Below are 24,881 nucleotides of genomic sequence, written 5' to 3' on the forward strand. Positions count from 1 at the left end.
GTGCGTATCCACCCTGCACCTCTGGCTCAGGTGAGGGATACTACATACCCGGTTGCAGCCGGTTTAAACCTAACCTGATGTCTACCTTTCTTGATGTGGTGTCTGCTTTCTGCCTATTACCCAGGTTGAAGGGGTGGGGGAAAATGTGTATGTGACGTTTGGAGAGGAGCGGCCGGGCAAGCCTTAAAGGATAGCACAGCTTGAGACCTGTCCAGCACAACTGTAATCACCTCAGTGTCATTCGAAAGATTTTTGGGGACCCGGCCAAGACATGTTTTGCGGCTTTTGTTCAGAACAATTTTGAATCTTATTACTATTTTGTAACAATTTCAGCCTGCATATTATTGTATTGCAACTGTCACATAAAACAGCAAAACGCAAAAATCTTAAAATTACACTGAGTACGCAGAGTCAAAGGTAGAGGCAGGAAGAGAGAAAGCGCGAGGTTCTTCTAGCGAAATCAATGAACCTGAGAGAAACTGAGAAATATCACTTTACCAACTGGGGGCTCAGAAGGTGGGCATTTGCCCACTTTGCCCACGCCTTAAAACGTATCTGGCTCGCCAATATAAAGCTCAGACAAGGAGGTCGAAATTTAGCAAAGAATACTTCTTGAATTTAGACATTTGAAAGATTGCTCTGCCCAACGTAGTTTAAATTGTAGTGAAATAATCGAAACAGTGATACAGTATTTCAGAAATGTATAACTAAAAGGTCAACAGCAAAGTAAAGTTATTTATGTTAAAAGTAGCGGGTTCTACAAATCACCTAGTAGAACAACGCGATTACTAAACAGTTTTCACAAGGTATATGCTGCCAATAACCCGTGACTTTGTAGCACTATAAATATCAGGCCTTACTAGAAGCCAGCTCAGTAGAATGTCCTTTATCGATGTAACATTTATAATAGGGGAGTCAATTAATGGATATTGAAAACTGTAACCTACAGTATACTAAAAGGTCTGTGCAACAGACAGTTTTTAGGTAACAGCCTAAAATTTGTACAAAGAACTAATGTTTTTTTTTTTCAATTCCTCTAATCTGTTCAGGAGCGTTGGCGTCCGTAATAATACAGATCCGTTTTAAGCACGTATGTTGAGAAATCTCCAGCCTTCACCCCTCTCATGCCAGAGATTCTGAAATCTTCCTACAGTCTTTTCATATGCATCAACATTCCAAGACAACTTTAGGACAGAGCATCATGGAAGCTATGTTGCAACAATAATCGACTGGGCTTCCTCATGTAGTTAAAGTTCTGCAACACATTGCACTTGGAACTACTTACTGCAAAAGAACGCAATATACCACACAATCTAAGCAGGGGCGGCACTGGAGGGGCGTCGCCCCACTGACGAAAAACAGAAAAATAAAGGGATAGTATTTTATTAACCCTTTATTTTTCCGATTTCTTACCGCTGGGCGGGGGCCAGCTTTCTCCACGTCAAGTGGAGGAGGAGTGGTATGTGCGTTTCTAAGTGTACATGTAAGCTTGGCCGGCCGTCCAAGGTGAAGTCCAAGCGCAGTGCCCCACTCTCCCCCTGAGCAGCATTTCTGCCCGCTCAGACCAATCACGGCACTTCTTTCATGCTGTGTGATTGGTTGGGGAGAGAAGACGAGACGGCTGGAGCGGAGCGGGGCATCATGGAGTGGCAGGTAAGTTTTTGTTTTTTTAATTTAACTGCCTCCCCACACCCCCTGCTCCCCACGCTGCCCGACCCTTCCTGGTAGTAGCCGCAACTGAATCTGAGGGGAAATTGTTTTAGTGACAGTGTATAATTTGTACTCTAATATGTTAGAAATAACACAAGCAGCATTTTGTTGAACATTTTATCCTATCCCCCCACTTCATAGGAGAAACAGCTGTTGAGCCAGGGCAGTGAGGGACATCTAGGGATTTGAGTTCTGGACTGCCTCTTCTGAGGACAAGAAGCAGTTTACTGGGAACACAAGAAGCTGGTGCGGACACTGATGTGGTGGAAGCCAATGACCCAGTACCAAAGAAGCGGCTGGACGCTCTCATGGCACCTTCCTCAGCTGCACTGAAACTCATGCTGTCGCTAGGCCACACCGGAGCCTCATCAGAGGCCCCAACTGGAGTTTCTCATTTGTCTCTGAGACATCGACTCCCTCACGTGTGAGCCCGGGCCGCCAGCACTGAAAATGGTGAGCAGTATGTTAGACAGACCCGCTGCTCATGAAGTCAGGCAGCAGGTAGATTATAGGTACAACCACACCATAACAGAATGAGAGGGGGCATAGCAGGGGCAAGGCGCAGCAGTGTGGTTGGCGGGGAGGTGGGGTTGGTACTGCTCTGGTGTTTCATGGGAAAGCATCAGCTGCGTCTGACGTTACACGCACCTGAAGGTCATGTGCAAACTCCACTATAAATATGGGGATATACCGTTGCTACAGGTGGGGTCCATCCAGCATAACCTGTCTGTAGTGCATTTGTGTTTCCCAGCTCTTGGACATGCCAAGGTTCACAGGGCCTCTGCTAGGTCCCACCCAAAACAGCACACTGATGAGAAGTGGCCTCTGGCGTGCTCCCACCCGTGTGGTCCGTCACTGTTATCTCTGCGGGACACCTGCCAAACACGCTGCTAACTCCTGATCTCCATGCAACGGCCTGCTCCAGATCTAGCGCCCACAGCAACCCACCCCACCTACTTTGGCAGTTTAACTCGGCCCAAGGTTGGAAGGGCTCTCACACTGCTATTGGCACTGACCAGGTGGTGGCCTGTTCCTTAGTTTCACCATGTGTGCCAAGTCTTCAGTAACTATCCTGGGACCCAAACTAAGGCAGCACTACAGCGTCACCATCGACACCATGGCACCCCACCTGTAGACTTGGTGCCCAGCCTAGCTGACCTCCCGGCGCAGAGCCCTGTGTCATCACCTAGCAGGAGGTGAGTATGATGCAGCCGTGGTGGCGCTCAGTACACACTGATCCTCAAATGAACCCAAATTTCAAATGCTTCAAAATGCCTCATGCAAATCAAATAGACGACAAATCCATTGATCGCTTTACACAGGGCTAAGCAAAATGGCAAGCACATGTACCAACGATAATCCTCATAAAGAGGTCAGAGGTCAAATCATCCAGGGATGCAAATCAAGTGTTCTCCAGTGGCTCATCCCAAGAGAACCTGGAATGAAGTTAGAAGACATGTTGGCCCTTGGCAGCGGTCACAAAGGATGGAGGAGGCCTTAGCAAAAATCAATATGGCTTGACCTTCTACATCAGAGCTGAAAATCAAACGTGAGATGGTAGATCTCATACACAAAGCACGTCCCAGTGGATAACCAGTGAAAGCAGCCTTCAGCGCTTTAGTTTGCAACTACTATGGTCATGGGTTGCACCCCGTGCTCAGTGCCCTGCGCAATGAAAGACATGCACCAGGTGCGGGAAGTATAACCACTTGACATGGGTCTACAACAGCAGTATTAAAGGATGGTGGGGAAACATGCACACGCTGACAAAGGCCCTTATCTGAACAGTCTGAACCAGCTCCTCGGACATCACTCGCAAAACGTCAAGCTACAATACCTGTTATGACCTGGTCGCCAGCAGCAAGGAAGATGTTTTCTTCCTCTCTTACACTAGTCATGACTCAGACCGCACTCAATATCACCCAACGTGCAAAATGCTAATCAATGGGCAAGTCATCACTGCCCTCATTGATACAGGCGCTTCAGTTCATAAAATGGCATGAGACTCCTACAGCCACCTGATGAAAAAGCCATCGTTAAGTGCCACTAAGACCAGGATTTTCACCTCTGGGAGCACTACTCCCCATTTCCCATGGCAGGAACTTTCACCAACACAATCAAACATGGGAATTTTGAAACACAGACCAAGTTCTATGTGATCATGAAAGAGGGAGATACACTCATTAGCTGCAGAACAGTGGAAATTCTGGGGGCTAATAGCATTTACAGCACAAATATTTAATGATTAACTTGACCACAACCTCCAGGAGTTCCAGCATGTATTCTCAGGGCTGGGCTGTCTGAAAGAATATGTTGTCACATTACACATTGATGAGTCTGCCAAGCCTGTTTCTCAGCAACACCGGCACATCCTGTTCCACCTCTGGCCCCCTGTGGAGGATGAACTCACATGGCTAAAACAACTTGGAGTCGTAGAAAAGGTCACTGGCCCCACCCAATGGGTTTCCCCATTGGTAATTGCGACTACACTGAAGCAGCTAGGAGCAGTGAGAATCTGCATAGATATAAGATTTCCCAATCACAAAATCAGACGGGAACAACACATCACACCCACAATGTACGACATCATAGCCGACTTCACAGGAGCACAATGTTTTCAAAAATCAACCTCAACTGAGGTTACCATCAGCTGACCCTCGACCCCTAGAGCAGGTATATCACTACTTTCTCTACACACCAAGGCCTGCACCGCTACAGCAGGCTAACTCTCAACATATTGTCCACTGCAGAGGTAATCCGAAACGTAGTACAAGAGACTCTGTCTGGCCTTCAAGGAATAATTAGTATCAGTGACAATATCATCATCTACTCCAAGTTCAACAATAAGCATCCGTGCAGCTCTACAGAGGGTATCAGCCAGCTGCCTAAAATTAAACTGAGTGAGGTGCTTCTTCTTTGAGGAAAAGGTTGAATTATTTGGCTACATTTCTCAGAGGACAGAATCAGAGTCGACCCATAAAAAGTCTGACAGCACCAGGAACACCAAACCACTGACATCAGTCTCTGAAGTTCAGAGCTTTCTAGGCATGGTGAAGAATTGTGGGAGGTTTATCCCCAACCCCTCAACTCTCACAGAAGCTCTGAGAGTGCTCACAAAAGCCCATGTGATATGGGAGTGGGGCACAGTCCAACAACACGCATTCAAGAAGTTCAAGGATGCATTGCTGCATGATGCAACAAAGGCATATTTTGACCCTGCCCTAGAAAAAGAGCACATGGTCCACCCCAGCCAAGTAAGGTTGGGAGCCATTTTGGTACTACAACAACGGGTCAGAACAATGCATGCTCATCGCTTTTGCATGCCATGCAGTCCCTGATGTCAAGAACCTCTATGCCCAGATCGAGGGTGAGGTTTTTGCCATCAAATGGTGTTGCACTCTTTTCCATCTGTACCCTACAGGCCACAGTTTTTAAGTCATCACACAACCACAAGCCACTAGTGAGAGTTTTTCAGGGCACCTCTGGTCACCCACCAAACCTGCATCTAGAAGTGGGCCATCCAAATCCAACAATAACAATTTAACATTAAATACAGGCCAGGCACAGACAACCCTGCAGACTTCCTGTCCCGACATCCAAAGCAAACCACAGGAGATGACAAGCAAACAGAAGTATTCATACCAACTCTATCTCAAGCAGCACTCTCCCACACTCTCTCACTCGACAAGCTAACCCATGTTTTGAGACCTAAAACACACCAGAGAAGCCGTCCAAACAGGTTGGTGGGTGACTTTCCCGGCACATTGCTAAGGATTAGACCACACTTCGCAAAGCTCACTTGTACAACTCTAGAAGATTCACATCCAGCTTAGTATAACCAGTGAGGAGCTAGTTCTGAGAGGATGCAGGATTGTAGTCCCCAGCACACTGCAAGACATAATTGTGATGTTGCTAGCACATCACAGGTATCAATGAGTAGCAAAGATGAACATGCACATTCATGAGAAGCTGGGTTCTCCGGGATTGATGAACAGGTGATTGAGCATGTGTGCCACTTCATACCTCATCAGATAAATGGGGAGCCCGACAAAACCGCCCCAGTGATCAGCAAACAGCCCAGTTCGGCTCCATGTGCACATGTGAACAGGGACCTTGGGAGTTTTCCGGACAGACAATTGACGGTAGTACTTGTCAACTCGTACTCCAAATTCACAGTTGTGGAAATAGTCCAAAGCATGGCATTCGAACACATAAACCCAAAGCTGGAAAAACATTTGAAGTTTTTGGCTTGCCAGTGACAGTGAGGACCGACAACAGGCCACTCTTTCAAGGACATTCATTCCGAACATATCTTGACAGTCTCAGCATAAGACACAAGAGCATAACTCCACAGTGGCCCCAAGCCAATGGAGATAGAAAGTAAAGAAGTAACAGATATTTGTTAAAGCGCACGGTTCACCTAACAGGATGTTGAAAGATTTATGAAGACTTTGACAAAAGTGCTCTGTAGCGGAGTGGACCAAACAGATGACAGTGAATAGGCACTAGACAACTTCCTGAAAGCATATCGAATGACCCCCCCCCATTGCATGACCCAATATTCCACACGTCATTGATGTCGGGAGAGGAATCAGAGACGTATTACCCACCGTTGTTAAATGGAGGCCATCCGAGATTAAGGCCAAGGACAGTCAACAAAGGAGAAGGAGTAACAACAACAGAGTGTCGACAAGACACAGAGCCCAAGATAGTGACCTCGGCAGAGGCGACCATGTATTTGTCAAAGACAAAAGCCTGGGGTGGAAATGTCAGAACCCCTATGAGAGATGGAGATGGGTTGTGTCCAACCGGAAAGCTACCATGATTCACCAACACCAAAAGAATGGAGACAATCACATGCAACATCTCATAGTTTAAAAAGGACCCATGCCCAATGGAAATCCCCACTACAGATGACCGCCACCAACAAAGTCAAGATACCTCTTTGGGAGCTGCCAAGCTGACTACCCTAGACTGTTCTGGAGAAATTTCTGAGAATACTTCCCCAACCCAGAGCGAGACCATCACTGACACTTCAAACCAGCCCTGCAATCTCCCCCCTACTGTCACAGGCCAGGGGTGAAGCCACCAAACATACCATCACAGCCATCTTCCCAACTCAAAGATTTTGTCAGAGGTGACCCACAACCATGAAACACTGCATGCCTTGCAAGAACTCTGTGACTAACAATAGCTAAGGTGGGGAGGGTTGTCCTTTTCTAGTGTTTCAAGGAATGGTGACAGCTGCGCCTGATGTTGCACTCACATGGATGTTGGGCGCAACCTCAAGTAAAAGTAAAAGGATGCACCACTGCTCATGGCTTCCCAGCGTCTGGATGGGCCTTGGCGGCCCAAGTTCAAAGGGCCCCTAGTAGTTCTCACCCAAAAGAGCACACTGTAGCTTACGGCTGGCTTTGACCAGCCTAACGATTCTTCTATCTGGATCATGTGGATCCAAGCTGTTGTCCTACAGAAGCTAACTGTCAAGGCAGGACTGAGGCCCTAAATTGCTTTTTGAGTAAACATGTTTTCCTGTTACAAAGGGACTATAGAAGATACAGCAATATCTATTTTGGATACCATCTGTCAAAAAGGCTGGCATTGGTGTTAACAGAAATAATATTGCTATAACAGCCCATTCATATGTTGTTTTGAAATATTAGCGTGCACACTGCTTATTCCCATGAAGTTTGTATCCGTCTATTAGTAAATCAGCCACGGAAGGAATACAAATGCAGAAGTCAATATCACAATTATCTTAGATTACAAATAAAAACAGAACCTAGACCAAACCTTTTGTGTGCTCTGAACTGGTGGTATTACTTGAAGAAATGTTAATGATTATTAGCTGGCAAAATAACAATTAAATAAATTAAAATTAGAAATATTGTCATAAAAAGACAACAGTGCAAGAATTTAAAAGTTGGGGGAGGTCTCACAATATCTTTGCATATTGGCTTGCTTGTTGTTCTTGCATAGATTCCAACTTCTTTTGCTAAGATAAGTGAAGCAAAAATGACTACGGGCCTGATTTAGATATTGGCGGAAGAGTTACTCCATCACAACGGTGACAGATATCCCATCCACTGAAATCTAAATTCCACTATATCCTATGAGATTTAGATTTCAGTGGATGGGATATCCATCATCGCTGCAACGGAGTACCCCGTCCACCAATATCTAAATTAGGCCCTAAGGCCCATATTTATACTTTTTGACGCAAAACTGCGCCAACGCAGTTTTGCGTCAAAAACATTAGCGCCGGCTAACGCCATTCTGAAGCACCATGCGGGCGCCGTATTTATTCAATGACGTTAGCCGGCGTTAGCCGCCGGCGCTGTCTGGTGTGCGTTAAAAGAAACAACGTACACCAGGCAGCGCCGGCGTAGGGGGGAAATGGCGTATGGGTGTCCACAAATGGTGCAAGTCAGGCTGAGGCAAAAAAATCGCCACAACCCGATTTGCGCCATTTTTTTACGACGCCCATCCCCCATTGAAATGACTCCTGTCTTAGCAAAGACAGGAGTCATGCCCCCTTGCCCAATGGCCATGCCCAGGGGACTTCTGTCCCCTGGGCATGGTCATTGGGCATAGTGGCATGTAGGGGGGCACAAATCAGGCCCCCCTATGCCACAAATTTTTTTAAAAAAAAATACTTACCTGGACTTACCTTAATGACCCTGGGGTGGGTCCCTCCATCCTTGGGTGTCCTCCTGGGGTGGGCAAGGGTGGCAGGGGGTGTCCCTGCGGGCAGGGGAGGGCACCTCTGGGCTCATTCTGAGCCCACAGGTCCCTTAACGCCTGCCCTGACCCAGGCGTTAAAACCCGGCGCAAATGCGGGTTTTTTAGACCCGCCCACTCCCGGGCGTCATTTTTGCCCGGGAGTATAAATACGACGCATATGCATTGCAGTCATTTTTTAAGACGGGAACGCCTACCTTGCATATCATTAACGCAAGGAAGGTGTTCACGCAAAAAAATTACGCTAACTCCATGAACTTTGGCGCTAGACGCGTCTAACGCCAAAGTATAAATATGGAGTTAGTTTTGCGTCAAATTTGCGTTGAAAAAAAAGACGCAAATTCGGCGCAAACGGAGTATAAATATGCCCCTAAGTCTTCTCCAATTAATGACAATCTACATGAAAAAGAAATAGTTGATGTAGATACTCAGGATAACAAGTCACTATGAACTGACACTGTCAACGAATTACTAATAGTACCTGAAACCATCAGCCACATGATACCAACACCCTGAAGTACCCCAAAAAAGCAAAAAAATATCTTCAAGTATGATTCCACTGGAATTCACACTACCAAATATTGATATGGAGTGTCAAGTTTCCTTAGCAGCGAATAAATAAAGGGCACATTAGCCTTTTTTTTACTATTTTTCAAGTAATATTTTTTTTTCTATGTAGGATTTATCGAACTCACCAGATTTTCCAATGAATGCACGTTCTCACCTACCTGGAGACAAGGTTTGCAAGGTATTTTAGCTTATTTTTTTAAACTGCTGGTAAAAAAACAGTTCTTAAATCAGGCAACATTTTGGAGACATTAGCCACCATATTGCTGACCCTCACTGCCCTCGTTCTATAAATTAAACTCCAAAATGAAATTAGCAGAACTGCCCCGGATTTGAAATCTTCTATTAAACTGGCAAAGGAAGATGAATTAGCAATTGCAAATGTAAATGATTTGTAATGTAAATGGTTAAAATAAAAGGACTATAGCTATCCAACTAGAAAAGCCAGCACTGGGGAAAACAGTAAGGGAGAAAAAAATATCATGAGGAATTATAGTCCTTGTGTAAATTATTCTCAGAAGATCATAAATACATAAAATGAACCGACTCTATCTATATCTGATCTATCTTTCGAGTCTGGTGCTGTTCATCCTTATTATTCGATGTTTAATAAACAGACCAAAGTACTTGCCCTACTGCAACAAACTGAATTATAAAAAACAACAGAAGGCAACCTTACAAGGAAAGCGAGGGGGTGAGCAGAGGAAAACACAATAGAGGAATAACAAAAAAGAGAAAGAAACAGTTACATTTCCCCTCTAACCCTACAGTGCAGGAGTTGTTTAGCAATGGAGCCAACGCCATTATGAGGATATCCCCAGTGATAACTTTATTACAAGCCACTGAGACTACCCCGGTGGTCGATCAAAGGCTCAACCGAATAGTAGATGAATAATGCAAAAATGTTACGTTTATTAACGATGGTTTTGATGTATTGGTACGAACAAGAAGTGATACTATAAATAATAACCCTACCAATAATTCACATTTGACAAGAGTCTGGTGACTTCTGCTCCATCCATAATGGAATTTGTGAGTTTTTTCAGACAATAATGGTCCACTAAATAGATCAAGAACACTAGCTCTACTACACACACGCACAACTGAAATCACTGCCTTTTTTCTAAGTAAATCTAGTTCAGATTATTGATAAAAAGTGTCTGTCAAAAGTATAGGTAGAATTCTGGTCAAGTCTTGCACCAGCAACAGTACGGAGTAATTGTGATTTTTTGGGGAAAAACAGCTTTGATATATTACCACATCAAGATTCTGCAAACTCTCCAATAGATATCCGAGGGATAAATGATGTAGATGAGATATTTAACATCGAATTGCGCACACTGAGAGAACATACATTCACTATACAGAATGCTGCTCGCTTTGAAATGATTCCGATTAACTCAGAAGGTAGATCCGTCTAAATCATGTAGCATATAGCAAATAATGCGAATAACAATAAAGAGGTATTCTGGTTTTGGATACCAGGGATAACGCATAGGAATACATTTCGAAATGGCACTCAGTTATTAGCTTAACCAAATATTTACGGTCCTCTCATGGAACCTGTCAAGCATACTTAACTGAGAATTTAGACATTTAATTGACCTTTAAGCTGCCAATGAAAGTGTTCAAGAACCAGATTACATAAACGGAGCAGGGCAGTGAGCAGCGACGGGCCCAGGCAAGATTAAGGTAACTATATTATTAAAAAGAGATACAGAACTCTGGGCCAAACTCCTTAGGCAATTATATTCCTACTGCTATGAAACAGGAACACTCCTGAGTTCATGGCATGGAGCATCATGATACCTCTATACACAAAAGGCTGCAGGAAAACCTCCTGGTAGCTACAGGGAAACTACCCATGGATGCAGTTGGGGGTATACAGAAGCATCTGCAGACATGATCGTACGAGGAAAACATCATCCCTGGGAGCAATCAGGTGTAAGACCTAATCGTTATGTTACAGCGAACATTGCTGTGGCACAAACTATTATAGACAAATATGTAGATATTAGCGTACGCAGCTTTTATTGTTTTCTCCACGGCATTCAATCACGTGGTTAGACCAACAGTGTGGAGGTAATTGCTAGCACAAGAAATACCAGCAGATTTACTGAGACTGATTGTATTTCTTCATAAATCAACCTCTTGAAAAATATTGGTGGGGAAGGCAATGGCTTATGGACATTGATCAAAACGCATAATAAAATAGATTGAAAAAAGGTTTCCTATTAGCTCCCTTACTGTTTTCCTTGTATCTCCATGATTTAATGTTGCCACTAATGAACTTGAAGAATTATTCATTAAAATAGGTTCCCACGTGTTTTGATGTATGATGATGATGTGGTTTGGTTTGATTTATCACCAACTGGCCTTCAATGAAATTTGATAGAGCTGAACCAATATGCCTAAAACATTTTCTAAAGATCAATGTTTTCAAAAGAAAGACTGTAGCCTTTAGGGAAAAGGAACAAAGCAATACAGATAATTGGACTTTTTGGTGAGATGGGGAATACGGAAAAGCGATGGCAAATGAGCTGACTGGTCAAAAAACCAATTCAGCCCTACTTCAGTAACACCTTAGGTTTCCTTCTCCTGAGGACCATCTTGCTGCAATATGGCACCATGATAAGATGTTAGCTCAGAGGGCCTTCCAGCAGAAGAGATAGTAAGCATAAACACAGTCATAAGCCTCAGTATTTTTTATAGAGGAAGGTAAAGAACTTATGAAGTCACTGAAACCTAACAAGTCATTGTTTCAAGATGAATTTACTTTTGATCTCTAAAAGGAGTTTGGAGTTCACTGTCAGGATTCTTGCCAAGGTCTTCAACATTTTTCTGTAGGGATGAACAGTCAAAAGATCTAAGGAGGATGCCAGCACATCCTTAATACTAAAAGCAGAAAGGTCCCAAAAGATTGTGTCATCTATTCTCTAATCGCTATGCTAGATGTAAATATCATGCTCTGCACAAACACTACCTACTAGACCTGATCCTCTGACACAATACTGCCAATACAGGCCTATCTGGCTTCTTCTGCATAGCTAATTTTGTATAGTATAAGCTGCTTAATGCACCAATAAACAGTACTTACTAGAAGAACCCTGGGGCAAGATATGATATACTTCATATTAACCATTTATCACATGCAAGATCACATACTTTGGTTAGCCGTGATTAAAGTGAAAAGAGGAACATAATAAAGATATGCATTTCTACTCCTTCAGTTTGCTCCATCTCTAGAACCCCCCACAAATAGATTTATAACTATGATGTACCTCATTTTGCCGATCTCATTTGTATGTACTATTGAACAGCACATGACATCCACGTGCTTTACAGACGACATTCACCTGATCATAATACTTGATGGGAACATTAAAGGGACTTGCCCATGTTTCCTTTGTGGTCTTAGCACACTGGCAGACTAGATGTCCACAAACGGTCTTAAGCTTAGCTAAGGTTATAGCACTTGCTGGGTTTCCATCTATATGGACACCTACCTGGTGGCTCGATACTCTGGGCCAGTGCCCACTTCCTTCCACTTCCATGGCGAAATCTTGGAGTCCTGTACTTTTCTTTAAAGCTCAGGTATCTAAAATCTAAGCAGTCTGATTTAACCATCTTCATGTATTGAGGAAATGTTTGCCATTCCATGTCTGGAATCAGCAGGGGATGGCTAGTTTGAGTCCTGCTGTTGGACTATCACAGAGGCTGTCTCCTTTAGGACTGTGGCAGACCGGCCTTTGGACATACATGCAACAGCGGTTCACTATGGTCTCATTCAGTACAAATGCAAATAATTTTTCGGAAAAATAAATTTGGCTGATTGCAGTTAATTTGGCTTGAATAATACACAAAGCCAACCTACAGTTTAAATTATTTAGTCCACAATGAAATCAAGTAAAAGGCAAAGAATGTTAAGTATCTCAACTGATCACACAGTGGCAACAGTTAGACGTGTGCATGTGTATACAAACAAGAACAAACAACTATAATCTTGTAATTCGAACTACATATGTTATTATCAGTCCTACTGCTATATTTCCTCATCCAACGAGCCAAGGCACAGAGGTTTTGTTATAATGTCAACTCCGTTTTGACATTCGTAATCATTTTTAAGGCCATTGCCAGGACAAAAATAGTTTGAACAAAACTTGTCTTCAATGCGAATCTCCCAAAAGTGATAATAGTGAATCCAAAAGAAGAAAAAGGTTCCAGCAGAGACACAAGTGATCACTCCCAAACAGGCAGTACCTACAAAATAGACATGGCACTGTAAAGTGGTGGGCTGAGATCGATGCTTCTCAAAATTGTTCGGACAGCTTTAGCACATACTTAAAAGTTAATATCTGAAGGTCAGGGAAGACTATTGCAAGCCTCGGTGCAGCCCTCTCATTCAAACCACATTTACAGCAACTCAATCATCACCATCTGTGATGGGAATTCATAACACACAATCTTGACACCCTTAAAGTCTTATATGCTCTTGCCCTATACATAGGGACACCAGAAAATGTTGGTGGATAACCTCTTTCTGACCCAAGACATGAAACGCACATTGGGGCCCCTCTGTGTTCCCCTTTCCCCCTGTTATTTAGTTACTCCTGGTAAGAATACCTAGAAATAAGCATAGATCTTATCATAGCTATCCCTATTGTGCTAATCACTTTTCATTTTAGCAAAAATGAATAAGAGGGAAAAAAGTATCATTTTTTTGTTTAAATTGCTGCTGCAAAGATGCTCTTTGATTTGCAGTTCATTTTGGTAAGTAGCTCTGGCAGCAGGCATTGTTATGTCACAACTCAAAGTAATATCTTATTATAATTATAGTTGAGTAGATATGGTATTCTTTTACTACAGGTAGTCCAGTAGTTTTCGAGAAATCAACGTTAAAAATGTAAGTATACATCACACACCTGAGGATTGGCAGATTCAACAGGTCAAAGTATATGATCTGATGTGGCAGCAGTCATTTTAAAACTTAGAGTCTTCCCTGTCCTCGAAGGTTTAAACAAAATATAAGGGAGCAGGTAGGGGTACCCTGCTCCACTAGGCCTAGTTTATAGCAAATATTATCAATGATGTTGTCAAAGATATCTTGAGTGTTTTAAAATCTGGGGTAATTAGAAGTGCATGGTGATATCTTGGCAGAAATTTAAAAAACATGCTTTTTTGCCTTGGCGGGACACACAGGAACCCAGCACCAAGGCTAGGGGTCAGGGTATTTATACCCTACCCCTTTTCTTTATTTGTTATCTTCTTCTTTGGGACTCGGATGAGTACGAGTCCCAAAATGGCTGCCAATGCTCCCTGGTTAAAGTGTTGGCAGCCGATTAGATCTCTGCACAAGATCAGGAGAATTCTCAAATTATTCACACACCTACACAAACAAATTTGTTTTTCCTTTAATATCTCAAAAACTACTGAAATGATTTACACCAAATAACAAAAAAGGACACTTTGTGGCCCAAGAGCTACTTTTCTGCAAATTTGGTGTAGTTCAGTCCAGTGGTTCGGGCTGTAGTCGGGCTGTAGTTGTCTCTAAAAATCCCTTTGGGAATTAACATGGGAAACACACTTTTTTGACCTCCCCTTTTACTCGTCAATAGATCGCCCCTACACTTGTCATACACAACTAGAATTCGCTGCAACTTAAAAAAAAAGAAATTGTGAAGATTCGTCAAACGACACCAAAGATATAGGCAAGTCAAAAAACACTGTCCCTCTGCAAACTAGGTCCTAACTATAACTACCTAGTGGTGACTGTCACTAGGCATACTATATATATATATATATATATATAGATATATATATATATATAGGTATATATGTATATATATACATGTGTGTGTGTGTGTGTGGACTAAGGTGGAAGGTAGTGAACCCGAGAGGAGGGACCAAAAATAGTCCAAGAGCCCTTGCCTGGGGTCTCTAGACATAGAAGAAGGATTTGGGACCTCAATATCTCCATCAGAGGTTTGCAAACCTTGACCCAGTATCCACAAATCCTGGGGCAAAATGTAATTTTTAAAGTTTTCTTTAAAAAATGTCAGGTTCCCTTGTGACCCCCTCCCACTACACATCAGCCAGTAGATCAGGGGAGGCCCTATCTGTCCAGTTTCGGCTCTTCTTCATTTTATTTTGCAGGACACATGGACCAACGCCATGTCTTGTAATGGTGGATGCAACCAAAAGTTTTCTGTTCCAACCAACCAATCAAAGTCTTTGGGTCTGCAGACCCAACATGGACACTGAACCAAAAATGGTACACTGGAGAAAAAAACACCCTAACCCAATGGAAGTTTTTATTTTTTGTATCTGAGATCTGTGCAGCAGTTTCTCAATCTGGGTTTGATGACTGTCCATGGATGAAAGGTCCAGGTATTTTTAACATTTAACCTTTTCAAGCCAACCCAAACATAAATATATATATGTATCTATATATATATCTATATATATATCTATAGATAGATATATATAAATATATTATTGTTAGAAATGGGGTCTTTGGTTGACAGTCAGGTTACCCCATGTTCAAGCAAGGACCCTCACTCTAGTCAGGGTAAAAGAGAATCACACTCAGCTAACCCTTGCTTACCCCCTTGGTAGCCTGGCAGAGCAGTAGGCTTAACTTCAGAGTGCTAGGTGTATAGTATTTGTACCAACACACACAGTAACTCAATGAATACACTACAAAATGACACAACACCAGTTTAGAAAAATAGGAAATATTTATCTAAACAAAACAAGGCCAAAAACAAAAATCCACAATACACATGTCGTTATCAATAAAAATGCAAAAAGAGTCTTCAAGTAGTTTCAAACACACACTAACGCTGTCAGCATTAAAAAGTACCTTGGGTGCGTCAAAAATAACCGCGCACAGGTGAGTGCGGGTCAAAAGGGCTTGCGATGCGTTGATTCCATTCACGAGCGGGACATTGCGTCGTTTCTCCTTTCGCCGGGTCGGGCGCGTCGTTTCTTCTCTCTTCAGGAGAGCGATGCGTCGATCCGGTCAGCACTCTTGGGTCCGGGCAGGCCTTGCGTTGTTTTTCCACCCCCAGCAGTACTTGAGTCGGAATTCCAGCCGCACGATGATCCGAAAACCCCGCAGCGCAGGTGGTAATCTCCCATCCTCCGTCAGCGATGTTGCGCATCATTTCTCCTGCTCTGTGCGTCGATTCTTCAGTCACTTTTCCTGCGAGCGTCGATTCTCAGCTGCGGAGCCGGCGGCGCGTCGTTTCTTCAGATGCAGATCGGAGTTGCGTCGATCTTTTCCCCGCACAGCGCTCTGTGAGTGGATTTCTTTGTTCTTAGGCTGCCAGCTTCTCCTTTCAGGGTCCCAGGAACTGGATGGGCACCACAGGACAGAGTAGGAGTCTCTCCAGAGACTCCAGGTGCTGGCAGAGAGAAGTCTTTGCTGTCCCTGAGACTTCAAACAACAGTAGGCAAGCTCTAGATCAAGCCCTTGGAGATTTCTTCTCAAGATGGAAGGCACACAAAGTCCAGTCTTTGCCCTCTTACTCTGGCAGAATCAGCAAATGCAGGATAGCTCCACAAAGCACAGTCACAGACAGGGCAGCTCTTTTTCCTCAGCTCTTCTTCAGGCAGAGGTTTCTCTTGTTTCCAGAAGTGTTTCTAAAGTCTGTGGTTTTGGGTGACCTTCTTATACCCGTTTTCTCGTTTGAAGTAGGCCTACTTCAAAGTAAAGTCTCTTTTGAATGTGAAATCCTGCCTTGCCCAGGATAGGTCCCAGACACTCACCAGGGGGTTGGAGACTGCTTTGTGTGAGGGCAGGCACAGCCCCTTCAGGTGTGAGTGACCACTCCTACCCTCCCTCCAAGCACAGATGACTCATCAGGATATGAAGGCTACACCCCAGCTCCCTTTGTGTCACTGTCTAGTGTGAGGTGCAACCAGCCCAACTGTCAAACTGACCCAGACAGGGAATCCACAAACAGGCAGAGTCACAGAAATGGTATAAGCAAGAAAATGCTCACTTTCTAAAAGTGGCATCTTCAAACACACAATCTTAAAACCAACTTTACTAAAATATGTATTTTTAAATTGTGAGCTCAGAGACCCCAAACTCCACATTTCCATCCGCTCCCAAAGGGAATCTATACTTTAATCAGATTTAAAGGTAGCCCCCAAGTTAACCTATGAGAGGGACAGGCCTTGCAACAGTGAAAAACGAATTTAGCAATATTTCACTGTCAGGACATATAAAACACATCACTATATGTCCTACCTTAAACATACACTGCACCCTGTCCTTGGGCTACCTAGGGCCTACCTTTACGGGTGTCTGACATGTAAAAAAAGGGAAGGTTTAGGCCTGGCAAGTGGATACACTTGCCAAGTCGAATTTACAGTTAAAACTGCACACACAGACACTGCAATGGCAGGTCTGAATCATGATTACAGGGCTACGTATGTGGGTGGCACAACCAGTGCTTCAGGCCCACTAGTAGCATTTGATTTACAGGCCCTGGCACATCTAGTGCACTTTACTAGGGGCTTACTAGTAAACTAAATATGCCAATCATGGATAAACCAATTACATACACATTTTGTAAAGGAGCTCTTGCACTTTAGCACTGGTTAGCAGTGGTAAAGTGCCCAGAGTAACAAAAACAGCAAAATCAGAGTCCAGCACACATCCACAACCTGGGGAACAGAGGCAAAAAGTTAAGGGACACCACGCTAAGTATGAAAAGTCTAACAATTATTATATATATATATATATATATATATATATATATATATATATATATATATATATATATATATATATATATATATATATATTATATACAAAAGGTCACAATTCCGACACGGTGCACTCAGACTGCCAGTGCCAGTGGTAGGAGGTAGACCATTCCTCCTCGTTAAGTAAATAAAAAAAAAGGGGAAACCACTGCATTCCGTTTCACCAAATAGCTAATATTTTATTCCAAGCCAGCAACAAACAACCAACGCGTTTCAACTCCAAAAGAGTCTTGTTCACGGTTGACGAGTCCCTCTTTCATTATCATTATATACTATTTTACCAGATAGCCCATATTGAGGCACTCTGGGGCATGTAGTTCCAAAAGAGAAAAAGAGAAAAGGGATAGTTATTTTTCCTAAACTACATATTAAAAACAAATATCAAACAGCTAAATCAGGCAAAATGGAAACAAAAAGAGAACTCAACTATGATGACACATCAGAGTAATTTGTAAATCTGTGACTCCTATAAGACACAGAGACCATTTTATCACATAGACAAACACAAGAGACAGGGATCCTAGATTTAACATAGTTGGTAGTATATTGCAAACTATAGAGAAAGGGCACCAAGATATAACTAGACCATTTTTAACGCCATATCCTTTGTGACGACATAAATATATCAATGTATATTGTTGTTCTATATATCTCTGTTATTTCGTGTGTGTCTGTGATTACAGATACCCCATTTATTTATAGTGGCCTAATTTACGTTCACCATCGACTTATTGTCATATGTCAATACAAATATTCGCGATAAACATTTTATAAAAATACCAATATAATTTTTTTATGTAAGTCTCTAGACAGTTATCAAACTGTATGCTGGATATCAAACCAAGTTGCAGTTGTCCAATGCAGATTTATGGCTATACCTTCATACTGAACAGATGAGGACACGACAACACAAGAGGGGAATGTTTTTGCAAGTCAATGTACTGAATAAGAGTGTTTTTGAACTTGGTTTGACATCCAGCAGACGTGTTTTTCATTAACAGCTTGAACTTGATAAAAATACTGCACACAAATGTGTCAATAACTTGGGACTAATTAAGCTCTGACTAAGCTGTTTATTTCAACTAAGAGAATGGGAGGAAACAAAAGTGCCCTGTTAAGCAATGTGCATAAATCATTTTCTCTAGGACTAGTTTTACAGAGAATTAATATGAGGTCTCTGGAGATTTGAAATTAGCATTTCCAATTGGTCTCATTGATAGACTAATGTTTGTAATTTTTCAAGCAACAAAGATATGTGTGTTTCTGGGAGGAGAAACACAAATAATATCCACACGAGGAGCAGTAGAAGGTATAAACATATTCAATAATAATCAGCTTACCTAAAGAACATCTTTTGAAGTAAACTACGGTGTCAATTTCCGTTTTTATACACAGAAACAACTGATAAGGAGATTACTACAATGTATGTAACAATTCCACTATTTGCTTTAAGATAATAAAAATTTGGTCGATGCAGCCTGATATCAGTTATTAACAGGCCGTTTTTCCTACAGTGTGAATTTGATTATAGTGCCAGCAGTTTGTGAGTTTTTCCTTTTTAACGACAAAATGGAGGCTAGAGCAGCAAAGAGAGCTATAAAAGCACAAACATTGTTTTCATCTGCGAATGTAAACAATAATAATCCAAACACCACACAGCCATCTATTAATACCTCCAACTTACAACAGTTATTCTTCCAGGTGGAAAAACGTTATCGCAAAGAAATTATAAAAAGTTGGGAAATCATTACTTTGGAAAAATATGTTGAAGTTGGGCGAGTACCTTGTGGTTTACGTATTCTGACTATGTCTAATCACTCTGATGTTTTGCCACAAATGCTCATGGAATGGAGCGAAAACAACATGATGTGCTCAAAGAACATGATGTTGATTCTGATTAAATATGCGAAATAAAGTGCAGAAGAACTGATCAATAATAATCAACTGATTGAAGATAAAATGTCAGCGCATGTTCAGAAATATGAATGTGATAAACTAAGGAAGAAAATGGAATCCAAATTGGAGAAACATGAGTTAGACATTGAAATTAGAAAACAAAGGAAGTTCATCAGAGATGAACAGGATTATAAAAATGGCACAATATACACCTTTGCCAAGCGTTTTGATGCAGTAAAAAACAATACGCTACAGAACCGAAGAGTAGACTCCCCATGATGATGGAAAGTATAAGTGAATAAGTATAAGTGAAGGAGAATATCACAGAGAAGAGAAAACAAGGGCCACCATATTGGAGGAAAAGCAACTTATATGCTTGGAACAGCAGACGTCATAACTCAGAGGCCGAGGACCCAAAATAGGCAGAGGCCAGCCAATAGAAAAAAATCCCGACAGAACAGAAAAAGATGCAGGAGAGGACAGAGGAAAAAGAGCGTATCCTCTCCGCAACAGACAGAGGAAGTGAAATTGCCAATCTTGGCTAATAATTTGGTGGTGAATTTATCAGACCAGCCTTTAACCAACATGGAATTGAAAGTATTGAATAGAGGTTTGGCGTTTTGTCCTCAACAATACCATGATATGACACAAACTGAGATTGATATCTATAAATTAGTCAGAAAAGTCAAACTTCCCAAGTATTTTGCAAACACTACAGACAAACACCAGAGTAGAACAAGCAGGAGTGTTGATCAAGACTGCCACTTAAACATTGATCAGATGGGTGATATCAAAACAATGTTTGACCTAATGCATAATCTGAAGGACGATGAGATGTCAGAATCACAAATAATGGAACATTTAAATCTCAATGCAAATTACCGTGATTATAGTGCGTTTAAACCAAAATCGATGTTATGCCCAACATTATCACCGGGCAACAAGGTGGATATATTTTATGAATCTGTCATAAGATATTTGGATGCAATGCCTAATAGACATAATGGAAATTCCACTGAGAATTTGACAAAACAAGAACATACGGCCTTAGATAATCTGATGGGCAATGATTCACTGATAATTAAACCAGCCGACAAAGGGGGCAATATTGTGATTCAAAATAAATCTGATTATTTAAATGAAGCGTACAGGCAACAAAAAAATGTAAATAATTACAAAGAATTGTCATACAATCCCATCAAAATAATTTCTGATAATTTGAACAACAAAATACAAGAATGGCATGAATTACAACTATTGCTAAAGAATGAAGGCGAGGTTCAATTATTGACAGTCAAACATCCAGTCATGCCAACCATTTACTTTCTTCTCAAAATTCATAAAACATTACAAAAACCTCCTGGTCGACCGATTGTGTCAGGATGTGGGTCAGTATTTGAGAATCTATCGGTATATGGGGATTACTACATCTCTCCCATAGTCCAAACACTGTCATCGTATATCAAAGATTCAGGTGACTTTTTGAGAGCAATTTCTGAGATCGAATGGCAACAGGACTATATGTTGGTCACTATTGATGTGATCTCTCTGATTACGTCCATTAGACATGATATTGGATTAAAAGCTGTCAAATATTTTTTGAGACAAAGGCAATTGAAGGAGTTGAGACATTCCAAGATGTTGCTCGAAATGATTGAGATATGCATGTATAATAATGTCTTTTGGTTCAATCGTGAAGTTTACCAACAAATATGTGGAACTGCCATGGGAATTTCATTTTCACCCAGTTATGCAAATTTGACAATGGGCTGGTGGGAAAGAGATGTTGCTTGGCATGGAGAACTTGAAACAGAGACATACAATATTGTGATATGGCTGAGATATATTGATGATGTATTTCTCATTTGGAAAGGTGCAGGGGAACTTCTTACCACATATCTTGAGAAATTCAACAATAATGATTATGGTCTAAAATGTACTGACAATGTCAACAAACAACAAATTGACATTTTGGATATTCATGTGTTTATGGCAAATGACAAACTTGAAACAACGCTGTACAGGAAACCAACAGCCACAAATAGTGTTCTACATGGCTCAGGCTTTCATCCGAGAGCCCTTATAAAAAGCATTCCGTATGGTGAATTCATTCACACTAAAGGAAATTGCCCTCCTATAAAAAAAGATTTTATAAACGGGCCACCCAGCCAGGTTTATTGAGCAAGCAGCAATTCGAGCTAGGAATAGACCACGGATGGAGATTCTGATGGAAAGTTCACACCAGAAAGCAGACAATTGTAATACCATAAGGATGATAACCACATATAGCAAAAAGACTCATGTTAATAAACAAATTTTTCAGAGAAACTGGCCCATCCTGTTAGGGGACATGGATGTATCAAAAATGCAAGGACCCAGACCCCAATTTTCATTCAGAAAAGCACGTCTTTAAAAGATAAATTAGTGAAAACCCATTTTGTAGAAAAACTATACACAACATGAGTGGGCATGCAAAACAAAGGTTTTGTTAAATGTTTGAACTGTAAAGCTTGCCAAATTGGAAAAAATGTGAACTATATCAATGATCCAAATGGAAAATGCATCAAAATTGACCAAAGAATAACATGCAAAACCACTCATGTGGTTTATGTCGTTGAATGCAAATGTAGCTTAAGATACATTGGTAGTACAACATGCCCAGCCAAGAAACGAATCCTGGAGCATATCTAAGCAGTGGAACATGGTGAAATAAGTTACGCAGTCGCCAAACACTTACAGACATCACAATGTGGAGATTGGTGGTCTCTCCAATATTATGGACTAATACATGTACCTATCAACGAATGAGGAGGTGACCGAACTCTGTCACTACGGCGATTGGAAAGTAGGTACATTATTAGATGACGCACGAAGATCCTGCATGGATTGAACACTGATATATATATATATATATATATATATATATATATATATATATATATATATATATATTTATGTATGTATATATATGTGTGTGTGTGTGTGTGTATATATATATATATATATATATATATAAATATATATATATATATATAAAAATATATATATATATATATATATAGGAAAAGTGTTTTTAGTTTTGCTAATAACTTTGGTGCCATTTGACAAATCTTCACAAGTTTTTCAAAACTAGGAAGAGGGGAAAAATGCATTTCCCCATGAAATTTCCCAAAGGGAATTTAGACACGACTACAGCCCGAACTGCTGTTCAAATTGGGCAGAAAGCTAGATCTGGTCTAGAAAGATCTCTTTTTGTAATTTGGTGTAAATCTGTTCAGTAGTTCTGGAGTTATTAAAGAAAAAAGATTTGTGTATAACTGTGTTTCGGGCATCTACAGAAGTGAATCTGCAGATCCTTGCACCAACAGCAATGGCGTGATTGGCTGGCCGCACCCTGAGAGAAAAGTTGAGGCTGCCATTTTAAAGTTTTTTTTCAAATTCTATTTATTACCTATAACGTCCCTGTAACCTTCGTTATTCTGCCATAACTCTGTCAGTTTGATCCTTTGTTTATAGTGAAGCTTTACTTATTGCTTTTATACAAATCAAATTTAAATTAAACAAACATTTAAGAAATTCTAAAGTTATAGTTATACCTTAATTTCATAATTTACACAGCACCCACAAATTACTATAACTTTTGCCTGTCCATACACACTATTGTCGATTCACTAGCTAAACTACATTAACCATAATTCAAGCCTTTATGATGCACCGCTTATACCCTTTGATATTACATCCCTTATACTATGTGAAAAACATTCTGCACAATGACATATGACATCTAAAATTACATTATTTATGAGAATACTGTGCATTGTAGAGTGGTGTGTTATTGTTCTTGTACTATGTCTAGTGAGTTGACAACTCTGTGTACGGAGGTGCACGAGTTATAGTCATTTGAAGGTCGTGTGCAAATTATAAATGCATGGTATAGCTATACCTTTCGATTTTCTAATGTTTGTGTAGTTTAAGTTTTGTTGGTATAGAAAAATAAACAAAGTTTTACTTACTATAGCTAAGCTTTAACCTTTGTTTTTTCACTGAATTTCAATGGTTTTTATTTTCTAATAAAAAAGTGTTTCAGAGGAGGAGAGTGTCATAGAGTACAGTGATGTACAGAGGAGTGTTGTAGAGTGGAGTACAGGGGAATGGCATAGAGTAGAGTGGTGTAGAGTAGAACAGTGTAGAGTGGAGTGGCACAGAGTGGTGTAGAGAGCAGTGGCATATAATGGAATAGGATAGTGTGGAGTAGCATGGAGTGGTACAGAGTGGAGTGGAGTAGAGTTGAGTGGATTGGAATAGTGTGGAACAGAGTAGAGTAGAGTTGCATAGAGTGGGGTTTTGTAATGTGGAGTGGCGTGGAGTGGAATACCATACAGACCATACAGTGCAGTGGCATAAAGAGATATAGGCGGTCATTACGACCTCGGTGGTCTTTTCGCAAGACCGCCGAGGTACCGCCGTACTGAAGACGCGCCACGTATTATGACCGCTGGCAGCCCGCCGTCCTTTTTCGGTCAGAAATCCGCCAGCAGCCATACTGGCGGAAGCCGGGAAAGTGGAGGTTGCTCAACCTCCACCGCCACGTCAACAGAACACCGCCCACTGAATCACGTCCCATGATTCGGTGTGGCGGTGTTCTGGTGACAGTGTGCTGGTGGCGGAGCTGCCCCCATGGATCCCGTCCCCTCCCGGAGGATCAACGGACAAGGTAAGTTGATCGTCCGTTAGGGAAGGGGGTGGGGGGTGTTGTGTGTTGTGTGCGTGCAGTGGGGTGAGTGAGTGAGTGTATGCGTGCAGGGAGTGCTGTGTGTATGGAAATGTGTGCGGGTCGGACGGTGTGCATGTCTGTTTGTATGTGTGCGGGTATGTGTTGTCGGGGTGTATGTGTGCGTGTAGGGGTGTGTATATGTGCATGTTCGGGGGTGTGTGCGTGTAGGGGTGTGTCTATGTGCATGTTCGGGGTCGGGCGGGGAGGGGGGTTGTGCCACCTTTGGGAGGTGGCAGGGGGGTGGGGGGTGTGAGGGGAGGATTTGTGGGGGTAGCGGGGGTGGGGGAGACCCCTATCAGTGCCAGGGAAGGAATTCCCTGGCACTGATAGTGCCTACCGCTATTAATCTCATGGCGGTTCCCAACCACCCGTGATCCATGGCGGTATGCAGGGTCCTGATACCATCGGCAGTCTA

General features: G+C 41.9%; 1 protein-coding gene across 2 annotated transcripts in view; it reads right to left on the bottom strand.

Annotated features, from left to right (window-relative positions):
- The window catches only part of SYT14 (synaptotagmin 14), a 987,902-nt gene that overhangs the window by 858,353 nt on the left and 104,668 nt on the right, over positions 1 to 24,881 (bottom strand). The window lies entirely within an intron of this gene.

The sequence above is a fragment of the Pleurodeles waltl genome, chromosome 5, assembly GCF_031143425.1.
Source record: "Pleurodeles waltl isolate 20211129_DDA chromosome 5, aPleWal1.hap1.20221129, whole genome shotgun sequence".
NCBI lineage: Eukaryota > Metazoa > Chordata > Amphibia > Caudata > Salamandridae > Pleurodeles > Pleurodeles waltl.